Here is a 15,873-nt window from a genome sequence, read left to right as displayed (position 1 = left end):
TGGTGTTCGTTGCCAACTATGCATGAAGGACTGCCACAGTTATCTCCAGAGTCCTCTCTCCTGTGAACCCTTGAGCTGATGGCCATCTGCCTCCTGGAGAATTTCACTCAGCTCTCAATCCGCATCTCAAACCCACCATGTCCAAAACATAACCCTAAACAATCCCTCACCTCAGTCTTCCCTGCCTCAGTAAGGTGGTGCCACCATTCACCAAGTTGCTCTGGCCAAGGATCTAAAGATTCATCCTTTACTCCTCTCTTTCTCTCACCCCATATGCAATCCAGCAGCAAATCCTATTGGTTCTCCCTACAAGATCTATTTCAAATCTGACCATTTCTCACTATGACTAAGTTACTATGTCTAAACCACTATATCTTGCACCTAAGCTACTGAAATATTTTCCGAATAGTCTCACTACTTAACATTCTTACAAATCTCAGTTAATTTCCATTCAGATCCACACTCCAACCAATGTGATTTTTTAAAATGTAAGTTTGTCCTTGTTCAAAAGACTCTATCAGAATAAATTCGAGAGTCTTTATCAAGTCCTGTGAGGCCTTAAATTTCATGGGACACTGTGGAGGAAGAGTCTTCTAGGTGAAGAGAAGAGCAAATATAAATTTGTAGCCTGACTCCTGGCTACAAATCCACCTTCCTACCATTCTTTTCCTCATTTCCTACCACTCTTTCTCTTATTCACTCCATTGTCACCAAATTGGCCTTTTGCTTCTCATCATTCCATGTATACTTATGCTTAAGAATCTTTATATTTGCTGTTCCCCTCACATAGAGCACTCTTCCTCCACAAAGTCCCATGACTCGCGTCCTCATTTGATTTTCTGCATAACTGTCACCTCAGAGCACCATTCTCTGCCCACCCTGTGTAAAAAATGATCCTGCCATTCTCTGCTCCATTATTGTTTTGTATTTCTTTATAGTCCTTATCACTATCTGACATTTCATTAAATATTAGTTTATTTCTTAATTTCTGCCTTCACCACTAGAATGTAAATTTCATGAAGGGAAGGGATTTTGTCTATTTTTTTTCACGGCTATATCCCTCATGCTTAGAACAGTGTGTGTGTGTGTGTGTGTGTAATTATTTCTCTATCAATATTTGTTAAATAAACAAGCCAATCAGAGCAATGAATGAACAAGGCATGTCAATAAAAAATTTCAGAGCATCAAGATAAAGCAATCATAAAACCTTCCAGATAGAAAAGAACAGGCCACATAAAAAAGAATTTAATTCTGAGTATCTAATAATTCAGATACTAGGAGACAGTTCAAAAATAATTTTAATATTCTGAAACAATATTATTTAACCTAGAATTCTATACCCAACGGAACATTTAGGTGAGAGTAAAATAATGACCTTTTTGGCCCTCTAAGAAATAAAAAAATTTTAACTTTCAAGTATCCCCTTTTAGGAAACAACTAGAGGATGTACTATTCCTAAAACCAACGGATGGAATATAAACCAGAAAGGAAAATGACATAGGACTCAAGAATTAGTTGATCCAACATTGGAGAATGGCAAGAGGAAGCCTTAGCATGATAGCTATGATTCTAGTTCAGAAAGCAGTCGGGGCATATTGATGGACAGCCAGCTGAAGGAGGAATGTCTCCAAGGGAATAGGAATGGGGTACTGGAAATGACGGGTTATATGATATACTGAGCATCTGAAAAAAGTTGCTGTTAGATGTCTAAAAGTCTGTTGGGACATCTGAAAAAAATTAGCTACAGGTACACAGAAAACAAAGCAAATGGGGAAAAATGCATTTGCTGCATTAACCAAGAGGGAAGATATTAAAGAAACAGATGCAATCAAAGCCTCTGACTCAGTAATGTACAATATTTAATGTTCCTAGTAATGCTAGAACTGATTGATTTAACCAAAAATTGTATTATAGAAGGTAGGGAGGATAAGTAAAAATGGTAGAGTAAGAGAAATATATTACCAACTGCCATATAGGAAAGAATAAACAGATACTGCCTGAAGTTCTAAATGGATGAATCAATAAGTAACAGACGAAGAGGGGCACATGCGCGGCTTAGTCAGTTGAACATCCGACTCTTGATTTCAGCTCAGGTCATGATCTCCCTATTTGTGAGATCAAGCCCCACATCTGTCAGCACAGAGCCTGCATGGGATTCTCCCTCTCTCTCTGCCCCTCCCCCACACATTCTCACACATTCTCTCTCAAAATAAATAAATAAACTTTAAAAAATAACAGACTAAGCATATTAGAACGTGGCTTGTGTATAAGAAAAGTTCCTGAAAGACCTCAAATTAGCTGTCTTTGGGGAGGAGGATTGTGATGAGGATAGAAAAGAGTGGGCAGGAACCGCAGTTTTTCTGTTACAAAGCCTTTAACACTGAGGGTTTTCTTCTAGCTTTATTTAGGTATACTGATATATGATAAATTGAACATGTATAAAGTGTGTGCTTTGACAGGTTTTTAAAGCATTATCACAATCAAGGAAATATCCATCACCACAAAAAGTTTCCTCTTGCCTCTTTGTAACCCCTCTCCCCTCTCCTATCTCCCCTCTCACCCCCTACCCCCACACTAAGCCAATAACATCCCCTAGCAACCACTGATAATGCTTTCTGTCATTATAAAGCAGCATTTTCTAGAATTTTATATAAATAGAATCATACAGCATATGTTTTTTTTTTTTGTCTGGCTTCTTTCACTTGGCATCATTATTTTGAGATTCATCCATGTTGTTCCGTGTACCAATAGTTCATTCTTTTTAATTGCTAAGTAGTATTCCATTGTGTAGGTACATCATAATTCGTTTATCCATTCATTTGCATGGACAGTTTGAAGTGCCCATGGGACATGTGAGTGTGGATATCTACTAGTAGGCAGTTAAATAAATAGAGCTTGCAGGTAAGAGACTTCAGGTAAAGGATGTAGATTTGGAAGCCATCATTATAAAAATGGTAATTGAAATATGTGAATGAAATTACCCAAAGAGAACATGTAGAGTAAGAGAAGATGAAAATTTGGATTTAAGAGAAATGCACTGAACTTATATAATAACATTCTCTTCTCCAACTGCCATTTAAATGGGAAAAAAGGGTTAAGGACAAAACAGAAAATCTATAACTTAACTGTACAAAAAAAGCAGGGAAAGGTCTATCAATGAACTATAGACATTTGGAGACATTTCTGAAAGATAAAAAGGAATGGAGGTGGAGTACCTGGGAAGATGGTGGAGCAGGAGCACCCTAAGCTCACCTCGGCCCAGATAACGCTCATATCAGTGTCAATGACCCAGAAAACAACCCAAAGACTGGCACAACAGAACTCCACAATGAAAGGAAGAGAAGAGGCCACACTGAGGAGGGTAGGACGGGCAGAGACATGGTCAGAGCTAACCAAACCCCGGTGGTCCCTGGGAAGGAGGGAGCCATGGGCATGGAGAGGGGAGAGAGACTATCACACAGGGGAACCTGCGTGGGGAATATGAATCCCCGTAACATTTGGCTTTGAAAACTAGAGGTGCTGAATTTCAGGAGTTCTCACAACCAGTGGGACTTAAAGTCTGGAATTTAAAAAATCAGCAGGCTGGGTTCTGGAAGAGCCAGCTGAGTCCCCACCCTTAAAAAGACAGCACTACAAATAGTCTGTGGAGATACAACATAGATGCAGCAGCCTGCGGCACACAGGAGGGTTATTTACTGATTTCAAAGTGTGTCCCCAAGGGGTAGAGATCACTGGGAGACTCCCCCAAGAACAAAGGAGCTGGAAAACACCATTTCCCTTTCCTGCCCCCCAGCATAAACACATGGCCACCTTCAGGAACCAGCCCGATGCCTGATACACACTACCTAACTTGCTTGCACCGCCACCTGCCTGCTTAGGGGATCTGCCTCTTCCAGCCGCACCTGCCTCAGTCCCAGCACTGGAGGTCCCCTCCCCCAGAAGACTGGTGGCACTTTGCCAACACCTATCTCCCAACCCCACGCTTTGTAAAGCTTTGATCCGCCGGTGGTGGTGGGCCCCACCAAAGAGCAGAACAAAACCGTGGGCCCTACCCCAGTGGTCACACCGGCTGCACCCTGCATTGGCAGCAGGTACCCTCTGCCGGCATAAACCCTGTAAACAACGTGGGCCCTGCCCCCTCCAATAGCTCTTTTTTGCAGCCTATTCAGACTGGAGCCACAAGCCTGGCAGTGTGTAAGCACCACTCCAAAGTGACTCCTGCCCTTGGGTGAGGGCAAGATAACCAAACACACCAGGCAGAAAGTCCCAAGAGTGGGCTGGAGGCAGACAGTTGGTCTGACTGCAGTCCTCACCAACCAATAAAAGCTTCTCTGGGGACAACACAGGGAAAGCATCCTTCAGTCTGGTGCTACTGCATCTTGGACAAACACCTGGTCTGACTAAACTCAAGCTCACGGTGGCCCCAGACTGGCCCACTAACAACAACAGGGACCAAACACTGCCCACAACAGGCAAAGAGAGCCACTGCAGAAGACTGGACTAAAGGCAAAAGTGCCCAACATACAACAGTAGGGTGCACACAACACACCTAGAAGATACCCCTGAAGCACCAGATTCCGGTGAACGGGGGACACTGCACTGCAGGGCACCATAGGACCTCTTCTTCATAAAGCCGTTACTTTCAAGACCAGAAGAGGTAGCTGACTTTCCTAACACACAGAAACAGACACAGAAAGTTAGACAGAATGAAGAGAGAGGAATATGTACCAAATAAAAGAGAACAAAACCACAGCAAGAGACCTAGATATGACAGAGATGAGTAATATGTCTGCTAGAGAATTTAAAGTAATGATCATAAAGACACTCACTGGATTTGAGTAAAGAGTGGAGGACATCAGTGAGACTCTTAACAAAGAGATAAGAAAAAAAGAACCAAAGATGAAGAACACAGTAAATAAAATTAAAAATACACTAGATGGAATAAATAGCAGGCTAGAGGAAGCAGAAAAATGAATTAGCAACGTGTTGGACAGAATAATGAAAGGTAACCAAGCTGAGCAGGTGAGAGGAAAAAAAATCATACAAGATGATAACACATTTAGGGAACTCAGCAACTTCATCAAGCATATTAACATTCTCATTATAGGGATCCCAGAAAAGAAGAGAAAAAAAGGGGGCAGAAAATTTATTTGAAGAAATAACAGCTGAAAACTTCCCTAATCTGGGCGAAAAAACCAGATATCCAGATCCAGGAAGCACAGAGATTTCACAATGAAGCTACTCTAGGAGCTCCGCACCAAAACACATAGTAATTAAAATGGCAAAAAGTAGTGGTAAAGAGAAAATTTTAAAAGCATCAAGAGAAAAGAACACAGTTACATACAATGGGAAACCCCATAAGGCTATCAGCAGACTTTTCAGTGGAAACTTTGCAGGGCAGAAGACAGTGACATGATATATTCAAAGTACTGAAAGAAAAAAAAAAATCTGTAACCAAGAATATCTATCCAGCAAGTCTATCATTCAGAATAGGAGAGACAGTTTCCCAGACAACAAAAGTGAAGGGAGTTCATGACCACTACATAATAAGAAATAGTAAAGGGGACTCTTTGAGTGGAAAAGAAAGGCCATATGTAAGAGTAAGAAAAGTAAGGGGCGCCTGGGTGGCTCAGTCGGGTGAGTGTCCAACTTTGGCTCAGGTCATGATCTCACAGTCTGTGAGTTCAAGCCCTGCATTGGGCTCTGTGCTGACAGCTCAGAGCCTGGAGCCTGCTTCATAGTCTCTGTCTCCACCGCCCCCCCCCCCCGCCCTTCCCCTGCTCGCTCACTCGCTCTCTCAAAAATAAATAAAAACATTAAAAAAAAATTCTTAAGAAAAGTAGGAAGGACGAAAGCAGTAAAATTATGTATATCTGTAAAAATCAGTCAAATCACAAACTGAAAGAATGTAAAGTATGACACCATATACCTAAAACACAGTTGGGAAGAGTTGTAAAGAATGGGTTCAAACTTAAGTGACCAGCAATTTAATATAAACTGGTATCTCCAGGTGTTATATACATACCTAATGGTAACCATAAGTCAAAAACCAGTTACAGATATACAAAAAATAAAGAAAAGGAATCCAAGTATATTTCTAAAGAAAGCCAGCAAACATGACAGAAGAGAGCAAGAAAGGAAAGGAACTGAGAAGAACTATAAAAACAACCACAAGTAACAAAATTGCAATAAAAACATATCTATCAATAATTACTTTGAATATAAATGGACTGAACACTCCAATTAAAAGACACAGAGTAGGGGCACCTGGGCGGCTCAGTCGGTTAAGCATCTGACTTCGGCTCAGGTCATGATCTCACAGTCCATGAGTTTGAGCCCTGCATCGGGCTCCATGCTGACAGCTCAAAGCCTGGAGCCTGCTTCAGATTCTGTGTCTCCTTCTCTCTCTGCCCCTCCCCTGCTCATACTGTGTCTGTCTGTCTGTCTGTCTCTCTCTCTCTCTCTCTCTCTCTCTCTCTCAAAAATAAATAGACATTAAAAAAAAAAACAGAGTAATGGTATGGATAAAAAAACCAAGACCCATCTATATGCTGCCTATAAGAGACTCATTTCTTACCTAAAGACACAGGCAGAGTTTCCGATTCTGTGTCTCCCTCTCTCTCTGCCCCTCCCCCATTCATGCTCTGTCTCTCTCTGTCCCAAAAATAAATAAAAAACGTTGAAAAAAAATTAAAAAAAAAAAAAAAAAAGACACAGGCAGATTGAAAGTGAAGGAATGGAAAAGCACTGACCATGCAAATGGATGTGAAAAGAAAGCTGGGGTATAACAACACTTATATTGGACAAAATAGACTTTAAAACAAAGACTGTTACAAGAGACAAAGAAGGACACTTTATCATCATAAGGGGGACAATCCAACAAGAAGATGTAATAACTGTTAAGTATTTATGCACCCAACATGCAAGCATTCAAATACATAAAACAGTTAATAACAAACACAAAGGAACTAATTGATAGCAATACAATAATGGTAGGGAACTTTAACATCCCACTTGTATCAATGGACAGATCACCCAAACAGAAAAATCAATAAGGACAGTGGTTTTGAATGACACACGGTTTCAGATGGACTTACCAGATATATTCAGAACATTCCTTCCTAAAATAGCAGAATACACATTCTTTTCAAGTGCACATGGAACATTCTCCAGAATAGATCATATATTAGGCATCAAAACAAGTTTCAACAAATTCAAAAAGATCAAAGTCATAAGATGTGTCTTTTCTGACCACAATGCTATGAACTAGAAATCAACCACAAGAAAAACTCTGGAGAGAACACACACACATTGATGTTAAATAATATGCTACTAAACAATGAATGGGTCAACCGAGAAATCAAAGAAGAAATAAAAAATTACATGGACAGAAGTGAAAATGAAAACACAATGGTCCAAAATCTTTGAGATGCCGCAAAAGAGGTTCTGGTGGTGGTGGCAGTGGGGGGGTGGGAGTTAGTTTATAGTAATACAGGCCTACATCAAAAGCAAGAAAAATCTCAAATAAACAACTTAACCTTACATCTAAAGGAGCTAGAAAAAGAAGAACAAAACCCAAAAGCAGAAGGAAGAAAATAATAAAGATTAAAGCAGAAATAGATAAATTAAAAAAAACAACAGAATAGATTGATGGAATCAGGAGCTAGTTCTTTGAAAAGATCAACAAAACTCTAGCCAGACTCATAAAAAGACAAAGAGAGAGGGAGGACTCAAATAACCAAATCAGAAATGGGAGGAGAAATGACAACCAACACCACAGAAATACAAAGGACTGTAAGAAAATATTATGAAAAATTATATGCTAACAACCTGGACAACCTAGAAGAAATGGACCAATTCCTAGAAACATATAACCTCCCAAAATTGAATCGGGAAGAAATAGAAAATTTAAAAAAAAAAGAAAAAAAGAAAATTTGAACAGACTAAGTACCAGCAATAAAACTGAATCAGTAATCAAAAAACTCCTAACAAACCAAAGTCCAGGACCAGACAGCTTCACAGGTAAATTCTACCAAACATTGAAAGAAGAGTTAATACCTATATTTTCCCAAACTTTTCTAAAAAACAGAAAAGGAAGGAAAACCTTCAAATTCATTCTATGAGGCCAGAATTACCCTGATGCCAAAACCAGATAAAGACACCACAAAAAAAAAAAAAAAAAAGAGTTCATTTCTGATGAACATAAATGCAAAAGTCCTCAACAAAATATTAGAAAACCAAATTCAACAATGCATTAAAAAGATCATTTATCATGATGCTGGGATTTATTCCTGGGATGCAAAGGTGGTTCAACATTTGGAGATCAATCAACATGATATATCACGTCAATAAGATAAAGGATAAAAACTACATGATCATTTTAATAGATGCAGAAAAAGCACTTGACAAAGTGCAACATCCATTCATGATAAAAACCCTCAACAAAGTAGGGTTAGAGGGAACATACCTCAACACAATAAAGGCCTTATATCAAAAACTCAAAGCTAACATCATATTCAAGGAGGAAAAACTGAGCACTTTTCCTCTAAGGTCAGGAATAAGACAAGGATGTCCACTCTCACCACTTCCATTCAACATAGAACTGCAAGTCCTAGCCACAGTAATCAGACAACACAAGGAAATAAAAGGCATTCAAATTGGTAAGGAAGAAATAAAATTTTCACTATTTGCAGATGACATATTATATATAGAAAATCCTAAAGACTCCACTAAGAAACTACTAGAACTGAGAAATGAATTCAGTAAAGTTGTAGGATACAAAATCAATGTACAGAAACCTATTGTATTTCTATACACTATTAATGAAACAGCAGAAAGAGAATTCAGAAAACAATTCCATTTACAATTTCATCAAAAATAATAAATACATAGAAATAAACTTCACCAAAGAGGTCAAAGACCTGTACTCTGAAAACTGTAAAACACTGATGAAAGACACTGAAGATGACACAACAAAAAGACATTCCATGTTCATGGATTGGAAGAATAAATATTGTTAAAGTATCTATACTACCTAAAGCAATCTACACATTTAATGCAATCTCTATCAAAATACCAACAGCATGTTTCACAGAACTAAAATAAACAATCCTAAAATTTGTATGGAACCACAGAAGACCCTGGAGAGCTAAAGCAATCTTGAATAAAAACAAACAAACAAAAACTAGAGGTATCACAATTCCAGACTTCAAGTTATATTACAAAAGTATAGTAATCAAAATAGTATGGTACTGTCACAAAAACTGACACATAAGTCAATGGAACAGAACAGAAAGCCCAGAAAAAAACCCATAATTATATAGTCAATTGATCTTTGACAAAGGAGGCAAGAATATAAAATGGGGAAAAAGTCTCTTCAACAAATGGGTGTTGGGAAAACTGGACGGCTACATGCAGAAGAATAAAACTTGACCATTTTCTTACACCAAACATAAAAATAAACTCAAGTGGAGAGACACAGAAGCAGAAGCAGTGGGAAGATGGCAGCATAGGAGGACACTGAGCTCACCGCGTCCTGCGGATCACTTAGATTCCACCCACACCTGCCTAAATAACCCAGAAAATCGCCACAAGACTAGCAGAATGGATTCTCCAGAGCCAAGCATAGACAAGAGGTCCACGGAAGAGGGTAGGAAGGGCGGAGAGGAGGTGCGCACTACACGGACTGGCAGGAGGGAGACAGGGCGCAGGGGCGGCCCGCCGGCAAAGCAGAGCCCCCGAGCCTGGCTTGCAAAAGCAGAGGGGCCGGAAGGAGTGTGTTCGGACAGCAAGCAGGACTTAAAATCTGGAAGGTTATAAGTTAACAGCTCTACTCAGAGAGCCAGGAGGGAGAGTTGTTGAGCCCCGGACAACAGAGAGCAGCTTGGTGGGGAACAAGGCGCTTACCAACACCATCTCCCTGGCCCATCCCCCAGCCAAAATCCCAAAGGGAACCAGTTCCTGCCAGGGAACTTGCTTGCACCTCGAAAACACCCAAAAACCAACGCTGTGCTTCTGCAGATCCATCCCTCCGGCAGGTCTGACTCCCTCTTGGTGCCACAGGGCCCCTCCCGAAGCGGACCTCCGAAGGAAAAGCCAGCTGAGCCTGCCCCTCCCGCCCCTGTGCACCATGCTGATCCACCCCAGCTAATACACCAGATCTCCAGCACCACAAGCCTGGCAGTGTACAAGTAGTCCATATGGGCCACACCACCCCACAGTGAATCCCGCCCCTAGGAGAGGGAAAGAGAAGGCACATACCAGTCTGACTGTGGCCCCAGCGGTGGGCTGGGGGCAGACATCAGGTCTGACTGCAGCCCCGCCCACCAACACAAGTTATTCAAGACAGCACAGGGGAAGTGCCCTGCAGTTCTGCACCAATCCAGGGACTATCCAAAATGACGAAAACTGAAGAATTCCCCTCAAAAAAACCTCCAAGAAATAACGACAGCTAACGAACTGATCAAAAACGATTTAAACAATATAACAGAAAGTGAATTTACAATAATAGTCATAAAATTAATCACTGGGCTTGAAAACAGTATAAAGGACAGCAGAGAATCTATTGCTACAGAGATCAAGGGACTAAGGAACAGCCAGGAGAAGCTAAAAAATGCTATTAATGAGCTGCAAAATAAAATGGAGACAACCACGGCTCAGATTGAAGAGGCAGAGGAGAGAATAGGTGAACTAGAAGATAAAATTATGGAAAAAGAAGAAGCTGAGAAAAAGACAAAAAACTCCAGGAGTATGAGGGGAAAATTAGAGAACTAAGTGATGCACTAAAGAGAAATAATGTACGCATAATTGGTATTCCAGAGGAGGAAGAGGGAGGGAAAGGTGCTGAAGGTGTACTTGAAGAAATAATAGCTGAGAACTTCCTTGATCTGGGGAAGGAAAAAGGCATTGAAATCCAACAGGCACAGAGAACTCCCTTCAGACGTAACTTGAATCGATCTTCTGCACGACATATCATAGTGAAACTGGCAAAGTACAAGGATAAAGAGAAAATTCTGAAAGCAGCTAGGGATAAACATGCTCTAACATATAAAGGGAGACCTATAAGACTCATGACCGATCTCTCTTCGGAAACTTGGCAGGCCAGAAAGGAATGGCAGGAGATCTTCAATGTGATGAACAGAAAAAAAATGCAGCCGAGAATCCTTTATCCAGCAAGTCTGTCATTTAGAATAGAAGGAGAGATAAAGGTCTTCCCAAACAAACAAAAACTGAAGGAATTCGTTACCACTAAACCAGCCCTATTAGAGATCCTAAGGGGGATCCTGTGAGACAAAGTACCAGAGACATCGCTACAAGCGTGAAACCTACGGACATCACAATGACTCTAAACCCATATCTTTCTATAATAACACTGAATGTAAATGGACTAAATGTGCCAACTAAAAGACAGGGTATCAGAATGGATAAAAAAACAAGACTCATCTATTTGCTGTCTACAAGAGACTCATTTTAGACCTGAGGACACCTTCAGATTGAAAGTGAGGGGATGGAGAACTATTTATCATGCCACTGGAAGTCAAAAGAAAGCTGGAGTAGCCATGCTTATATCAGACAAACTAGACTTTAAATTAAAGGCTGTAAGAAGAGATGAAGAAGGGCATTATATAATAATCACAGGGTCTATCCATCAGGAAGAGCTAACAATTATAAATGTCTATGTGCCGAATACGGGAGCCCCCAAATATATAAAACAATTACTCACAAACATAAGCAACCTTATTGATAAGAATGTGGTAATTGCAGGGGACTTTACCACTCCACTTACAGAAATGGATAGATCATCTAGACACACGGTCAATAAAGACACAAGGGCCCTGAAGGATACATTGGATCAGATGGACTTGACAGATATATTTAGGACTCTGCATCCCAAAGCAACAGGATATACTTTCTTCTCAAGTGCACATGGAACATTCTCCAAGATAGATCACATACTGGGTCACAAAACAGCCCTTCATAAGTGTACAAGAATTGAAATCATACCATGCATACTTTCAGACCACAATGCTATGAAGCTTGAAATCAACCACAGGAAAAAGTCTGGAAAACCTCCAAAAGCATGGAGGTTAAAGAACACCCTACTAAAGAATGAGTGGGTCAACCAGGCAATTAGAGAAGAAATTAAAAAATATATGGAAACAAACGAAAATGAAAATACGACAATCCAAACGCTTTGGGATGCAGTGAAGGCAGTCCTGAGAGGAAAATACATTGCAATCCAGGCCTATCTCAAGAAACAAGAAAAATCCCCAATACAAAATCTAACAGCACACCTAAAGGAAATAGAAGCAGAACAGCAAAGACAGCATAAACCCAGCAGAAGAAGAGAAATGATAAAGATCAGAGCAGAAATAAACAATATAGAATCTAAAGAACTGTAGAGCAGATCAACAAAACCAAGAGTTGGTTTTTTGAAAAAATAAACAAAATTGATAAACCTCTAGGCAGGCTTCTCAAAAAGAAAAGGGAGATGACCCAAATAGATAAAATCATGAATGAAAATGGAATTATTACAACCAATCCCTCAGAGATACAAGTAATTATCAGGGAATACTATGAAAAATTATATGCCAACAAACTGGACAACATGGAAGAAATGGACAAATTCCTAAACACCCACACACTTCCAAAACTCAATCAGGAGGAAATAGAAAGCTTGAACAGACCCATAACCAGTGAAGAAATTGAATCAGTTATCAAAAATCTCCCAACAACAATCGCTTCTCGGCCTTTTGGCTAAGATCAAGTGTAAAAATCTCCCAACAAATAAGAGTCCAGGACCAGATGGCTTCCCAGGGGAGTTCTACCAGATGTTTAAAGCAGAGATAATACCTATCCTTCTCAAGCTATTCCAAAAAATAGAAAGGGAAGGAAAACTTCCAGACTCATTCTATGAAGCCAGTATTACTTTGATTCCCAAACCAGACAGAGACCCAGTAAAAAAAGAGAACTACAGGCCAATATCCCTGATGAATATGGATGCAAAAATTATCAGTAAGATACTAGCAAATCGAATTCAACAGCATATAAAAAGAATTATTCACCATGATCAAGTGGGATTCATTCCTGGGATGCAGGGATGGTTCAACAATTCACAAATCAATCAACGTGATACATCACATTAATAAAAGAAAAGAACCATATGATCCTGTCAATCGATGCAGAAAAAGCATTTGACAAAATTCAGCATCCTTTCTTAATAAAAACCCTCGAGAAAGTCGGGGTAGAAGGAACATACTTAAACATCATAAAAGCCATTTATGAAAAGCCCACAGCTAACATCATCCTCAATGGGGAAAAACTGAGAGCTTTCCCCCTGAGATCAGGAACACAACAGGGATGTCCACTCTCACCACTGTTGTTTAACATAGTGTTGGAAGTTCTAGCATCAGCAGTCAGACAACAAAAGGAAATCAAAGGCATCAAAATGGGCAACGATGAAGTCAAGTTTTCACTTTTTGCAGGTGACATGATATTATACATGGAAAATCCGACAGACTCCACCAAAAGTCTGCTAGAACTGTTACATGAATTAAGCAAAGTCGCAGGATACAAAATCAATGTACAGAAATCAGTTGCATTCTTATACACTAATAATGAAGCAACAGAAAGACAAATAAAGAAACTGATCTCATTCACAATTGCAACAAGAAGCATAAAATACCTAGGAATAAATCTAACCAAAGATGTAAAAGATCTGTACGCTGAAAATTATAGAAAGCTTATGAAGGAAATTGAAGAAGATATAAAGAAATGGAAAGACATTCCCTGCTCATGGATTGGAAGAATAAATATTGTCAAAATGTCAATACTACCCAAAGCTATCTACACATTCAATGCAATCCCAATCAAAATTCCACCAACATTCTTCTCAAAGCTAGAACAAGCAATCCTAAAATTCATATGGCACCACAAAAGGCCCCAAATAGCCAAAGTAATTTTGAAGAAGAAGACCAAAGCAGGAGGCATCACAATCCCAGACTTTAGCCTCTACTACAAAGCTGTCATCATCAAGACAGCATGGTATTGGCACAAAAACAGACACGGAGACCAATGGAATAGAATAGAAACCCCAGAACTAGACCCACAAAAGTATGGCCAGCTAATCTTTGACAAAGCAGGAAAGAATATCCAATGAAAAAAAGACAGTCCCTTTAACAAATGGTGCTAGGAGAACTGGACAGCAACATGCAGAAGAATGAAACTAGACCACTTTCTTACACCTTGCACAGAAATTAACTCAAAATGGATAAAGGACTTGAATGTGAGACAGGAAACCATCAAAACACTAGAGGAGAAAGCAGGAAAAGACCTCTCTGACCTCAGCCGTAGCAATTTCTGACTTGACACATCCCCAAAGACAAGGGAATTAAAAGCAAAAATGAACTACTGGGACCTTATGAAGATAAAAAGCTTCTGCACAGCAAAGGAAACAATCAACAAAACTAAAAGGCAACCAACGGAATGGGAAAAGATATTTGCAAATGACATATCGGACAAAGGGCTAGTATCCAAAATCTATAAAGAGCTCACCAAACTCCACACCCGAAAAACAAATAACCCAGTGAAGAAATGGACAGAAAACATGAATAGACACTTCTCTAAAGAAGACATCCGGATGGCCAACAGGCACATGAAAAGATGCTCAACGTTGCTCCTCATCAGGGAAATACAAATCAAACCCACACTCAGATATCACCTCACACCAGTCAGAGTCGCCAAAATGAACAAATCAGAAGACTATAGATGCTGGAGAGGATGTGGAGAAACGGGAACCCTCTTGCACTGTTGGTGGGAATGCAAACTGGTGCAGCCATCTGGAAAACAGTGTGGAGGTTCCTCAAAAAATTAAAAATAGACCTACCTTATGACCCAGCAATAGCACTGCTAGGAATTTACCCAAGGGATACAGGAATACTGATGCATAGGGGCACTTGCACCCCAATGTTTATAGCAGCACTCTCAACAATAGCCAAATTATGGAAAGAGCCTAAATGTCCATCAACTGATGAATGGACAAAGAAATTGTGGTTTATATACACAATGGAGTACTACATGGCAATGAGAAAGAACGAAATATGGCCCTTTGTAGCAACGTGGATGGAACTGGAGAGTGTGATGCTAAGTGAAATAAGCCATACAGAGAAAGACAGATACCATATGTTTTCACTCTTATGTGGATCCTGAGAAACTTAACAGAAACTCATGGTGGAGGAGAAGGAAAAAAAAAAAAGAGGTTAGAGTGGGAGAGAGCCAAAGCATAGGAGACTCTTAAAAACTGAGAACAAACTGAGGGTTGATGGGGGGTGGGAGGGAGGGAAGGGTGGGTGATGGGTATTGAGGAGGGCACCTTTTGGGATGAGCACTTGGTGTTGTATGGAAACCAATTGACAATAAATTTCATATATTGGGGAAAAAAAAAAAAAGAAATGGGCAGAAAACATGAATAGACACTTCTCTAAAGAAGACATCCGGATGGCCAACAGGCACATGAAAAGATGCTCAACGTCGCTCCTCATCAGGGAAATACAAATCAAACCCACACTCAGATATCACCTCACGCCAGTCAGAGTGGCCAAAATGAACAAATCAGGAGACTATAGATGCTGGAGAGGATGTGGAGAAACGGGAACCCTCTTGCACTGCTGGTGGAATGCAAACTGGTGCAGCCACTCTGGAAAACAGTGTGGAGGTTCCTCAAAAAATTAAAAATAGACCTACCCTATGACCCAGCAATAGCACTGCTAGGAATTTACCCAAGGGATACAGGAGTACTGATGCATAGGGACACTTGCACCCCAATGTTTATAGCAGCACTTTCAACAATAGCCAAATTATGGAAAGAGCTTAAAT

The 15,873-nt window shown here is 40.1% G+C and overlaps 1 protein-coding gene across 2 annotated transcripts in view; it reads right to left on the bottom strand.

Moving 5' to 3' along the window:
• The window catches only part of FZD6 (frizzled class receptor 6), a 44,604-nt gene that overhangs the window by 11,856 nt on the left and 16,875 nt on the right, over positions 1-15,873 (bottom strand). The gene's annotated exons all lie outside the window — the stretch shown is intronic.

Source organism: Neofelis nebulosa, chromosome 14, assembly GCF_028018385.1.
Source record: "Neofelis nebulosa isolate mNeoNeb1 chromosome 14, mNeoNeb1.pri, whole genome shotgun sequence".
NCBI lineage: Eukaryota > Metazoa > Chordata > Mammalia > Carnivora > Felidae > Neofelis > Neofelis nebulosa.
The sequence above is the reverse complement of the archived record's forward strand: the minus strand, read 5'-3'. Positions and strand labels throughout refer to the sequence as shown.